This window comes from Coffea arabica, chromosome 2e (assembly GCF_036785885.1).
Source record: "Coffea arabica cultivar ET-39 chromosome 2e, Coffea Arabica ET-39 HiFi, whole genome shotgun sequence".
Classification (NCBI taxonomy): domain Eukaryota; kingdom Viridiplantae; phylum Streptophyta; class Magnoliopsida; order Gentianales; family Rubiaceae; genus Coffea; species Coffea arabica.
In genome coordinates this window covers 40,796,432-40,800,754 of record NC_092313.1, presented here as the reverse complement: position 1 = coordinate 40,800,754, position 4,323 = coordinate 40,796,432, and the positions used below count along the sequence as shown (strand labels likewise).

Here is a 4,323-nt window from a genome sequence, read left to right as displayed (position 1 = left end):
TTCAGGTCTCTCAAATGCTAGAACCTGTTAAGGAAAACAAGTAACGTAGGGTGAGCTAAAGATCAGTGGTGTCCCGAACATGCAATCATATAAGCAAACAGCGAATAATAACTCCAAACTGAAATTCAACAAGTAGGAAAGCGTATAACAGCACAGGGTAGGATACAGGGGCTCTCAGGAGCCATTTTTCCACGAACTTGATCAAAATTAACCGCAGTTGACCCCTCCGTCAACTTTCACTATCTAAAGTGTGACGACCCCACTTCTCCCAAGGGCGAACCCAAGGGTATCGGCGGGCCGCCTGCCTAGCTCGCGCCAGGACTCAAAACTTAAAACAACGAAAGCTAGCAAAATCCAAAAGAGTACTATACATATATATGCAATCCCAAAAGAGTTATAAGTACATTCCCCAAAAGTACCTGCTCAAACTATTACATCCTTATAATTACAACCAAAACCAAAAGGTAGACCCTAAGAAGGGTCCTTATACAAACCACCACAATAAAAACAAACATCCTAATTGTCCGCTATTACAAGCAAGTCTAACTATACTATACTAGTGTAAGTGCCCAAACGTACCCGCGTCGGCCCCTGCTAAGGAAAACAAAAGGAATAGGGTAAGCTAAAAGCTTAGTAAGTAAACAGGGGCAAAAGCGTAAATTTCACGTAACATCAATTACACAGTAAGAGTAAAGCAAAAGCAGAAAAGTAACATCACATAATAAGGATACGGGTGGCTCCAAAGCCAAGTCATTTGCCATGCGTGATCTCCTGTCGACACTCCGTCGACCATAAATAAGGTCCGTAGAACTTCACTTGTACACCCACCGACACCTTATCACCCTCACTGGCCAGTCACCTCACAAACTTGCCCAGGCGAACGAAATCACAAACTTGAGCTTGAGTCGCAAGCTCGGGTCACAAACTTGGTGACCTCAATCCAAGTTGGACTGATTTCGACCAAGCCCTAACCGGCTCGAATAGTCCATCTAGGTATTGAGTTCAACCGCAAACTCACAAAATTCACAAAAGTATTCAAAAGTCACCCCGAGCCACAAGCTCAAGGGTTTTTGTTCCAAAATTTCTCACATACATATGTCATGTACAAATTGGTGCGTAAATTAGGGTCTAGATCGAGTGCGATAAAGTACACCCTCGCCTAGGTACCCTTTTTACACATAACGAAACACATAAACAACTAACACATAAGAGCGGCCTGAATACTTACTCAAAATACCAAAAGTAGTATAAAGGCGGAATTCACTTTGTGTGTTGGCTAGTAGTGGGCCCCACCGGCACCGCCTAGCTCACCACTGTCTGAAATCGAAGATTATGTCACAATATATCACAAACGGCAACTAACGTACTTGAAATAAGCCAAACGGAAAAATTGGCACGCGCAAGTGCGGAAACGGCAAAACGGCCGCACACGTCCGCGCAGAACGGCAAACGGAAATGGCCAAGTCGGCCATCTCAAACCGTTTTGGTCAAAATTTAGGCTAGGAATATCGGATCAAGGTACATGAGGTACCGTTACGAAGCTAAGAGGAAGGGCTCCAATGTTCATGAAGACATCGCAACCTAGATCTCAATGGGTATAGGTGAAAATTGCGTGAAACAGTTCCAGCTGTTTCATTGCGAGTTACCAAACAGGCCCTGTTTGCAAGGCCGTAACTCACGGCTCAGAAATCGAAATTAAGAAATTCCAAAGGCATTAGAAAGCTGAGACATAAGGCTAAAACTTTCATGTTTTGGCCAAGACCTGAATCTATTCAGAACAAAACAAAATTCGAGTGCCAAAGTACCAGTCAGAACTGTCCAAATACAAGGCAGTTCTGACGAGCGATATTGTTTTGATCATAACCGGAGCTACGGAACTCGGTTTTCGACGTACTTTATACCGTTTCGAAGCTGAGATCAAGATCTAAACTTCTTATGAAGGAGTCGGCACCCATATCGAACTCTATAAAAATCGAAAAGTCATGGGCAGAAACAAAATCAGAAAACGCGTAGAACCAGAGGGTCAAAACAGGCTAGAGCATTTCGTCGATAACTCAGGCTACGCTAATCCGATTGACCTGAAATTTTGTAGGCATACTCAGGACTCAAGGGGCTACGACTTTCATGTTTTACAAAACTTCTGAATCAGCACGGAACATTAAGAAAAATGGAGCTCAAGTTCAGGTTCTGGGTTGCCCTGTTTACCCATTTTGCCGGTTTCAAATGTCGCAAACATATGGTTCGTTTTCATGGTTCTTATGCAGGTTTTTCAACCACTTTTGTACCAAATAAACACACATATACTAACATCTAAATGGCCTACAAATGGTCCGAAATTCCCCTCCCAAGTCAATACCAAATTTAACAATCATCAACCACAATCCCTAACCAAATTTCATTTGCACCAATGAACTTAATCCAACCTCTCACTAACCAAACTCTATCTCACTAACCATAAGCTAAGCTAAATTAGCCTAATGGAGTTTAGGGTTTCTTAACCCAAATCAGCTTTTTGCAAGTAACCAACCAAATCAAGTGAGGCAATTCATCAAACATAACCACTACAAGTCCATTTCTCAACTAAACAAGTAAGGAAAGCATTACATTAAAAAGCCCTAATTCTCTTTCTCTTGACCGAAATTTCCAGCAGCATAAATCACCAAAAATTAACCAAAGTACTCCATAAAAACAAGTGATAGGCATAAGAGGTACCACAATCAAGCACAACTAAGGTCCTATGCCAAAATAACCACTAGTTCATCAAACAATAATCAACTTAAGTCTTCAACTAGACTTTCTTACCTTTGATTCAAGCTTGGTAGATGATCACCCACAACAATCAAGTGCTCAAGTTGTTCCTCCAAGATCCAAACTCAAGATTGAAGAGCAAAAATGATGCACCAAAGCAAGCTTTCCTTTTCTTTTTTTCTTTCTCTTCTCACGGCTCTCACTCTCTCTTATTCTCTTAGTTTTTGTTTTGTTTTATTTCTCTTGTCTCTCTTATAGTTGTAAGACAACATATTAGTCAAAGCTTTGGAAGATATTTCTTATGGCTAGCCAATCACATAAATGCTTTATTTGTTGTTTTCACCCTTGCACTTCAACTTTCTCTTTCTTATACAATTTCCCTCAAACATTTGATAACCTTTCAATTTACTCCATAAGTCATAACTTATTCTAATGTAAAACATATAATCACGCTTAATTATTTCACTAATCACTTTCTCATCTTAATCACTTACACTTAAGCATACTTTATCCCACATAAAAGTAGTTAAACAATAACTTTTTGTCAAGGACAAAATTAGGTTTAAACCCACTTAAAACTTCTAATAAATCATAACATTAGGGATGAAATCTTAAATCCCTACTTAGGGTTTTCGAAATACTCCCGAAACCAAACGTTACCGCCCAACTAATGAATATATTAACATAGAACGGACTGGGGCCTCACATAAAGTCCATGTAGATTTTTTTTTCTTATCTTAACACGCTCCAACCAACTTACTCCCACTGGGCCCGTTCTTCTCACGAGAGGGTTTGGTATTACTCGAGTATACCTTTTTAAAGTCTAGTCGAGGGATTCACCCAGCGACGTCACAACAAGTGGTTACCAAGTCAGGATAAGAGGCCCTCCCACCCTAAGGTGTGGTACATTCCCCTGCCTAGTAGTTGAGTTGACGGGTCCACGCTCCAGTCAACAATTGCAAGATTTTGGTACTTGAGTTAGGATAAGAGGCCCTCCCACCCTTAGGTGTGGTACATTCCCCCACTCAGTACTTAACTAGTGCAAGCAAGATATTCGAGAAAACATTTCAAGCAATTCACCACTCGAAAGGCTAGTGCGATAAAGTACACACTGCCCTCTTCGATGGATCAGAAAAACCACATTCCAATTATCACATAATAGTCAAGAAAGCACTTTAACAAGATAAAACATAGAACAAGCAAGGACACTCACCAAAAGTGAAGCTCAAACGTCAAGTTGGGAATCGAAGTCCACGTCCTCGCTAAACCCTAAAAGACCAAGTTTTAAATCTATAAGTTTTACTATACAAGTTCTTGATTTATATATAAAAGATTATCTAATATATAACTAGTTTATTTCCTCGAAATAAATCAACAATTCTCTTAAAATTAAAACTAGTAAAAGTGATAAAATATTTCGTATGGTTTCTTTAAAGATACATTTCTTTCTAGAGGTGCAACTAGAACTAATTTACCTCAAATAAGTTTTCTTGCCGAACAAGTTTTCTACGCTTTTCATTTAAAGTTATTAAAATCTCTTGTTTTTGACCATTTTTCCTCTAAAACAACTAGTCA

At 39.7% G+C, this 4,323-nt stretch overlaps 1 long non-coding RNA gene across 1 annotated transcript; it reads right to left on the bottom strand.

Moving 5' to 3' along the window:
- Window positions 1–352: 352 nt before the first annotated feature.
- On the bottom strand, window positions 353–2,938 carry LOC140037282 (uncharacterized). Its single transcript, XR_011841206.1, has 2 exons — window positions 2,803–2,938; window positions 353–591 (listed from the first exon to the last, which is right to left on the bottom strand). It is a non-coding gene; the product is annotated as an uncharacterized lncRNA (long non-coding RNA).
- Between the last annotated feature and the right edge of the window lie 1,385 nt (window positions 2,939–4,323).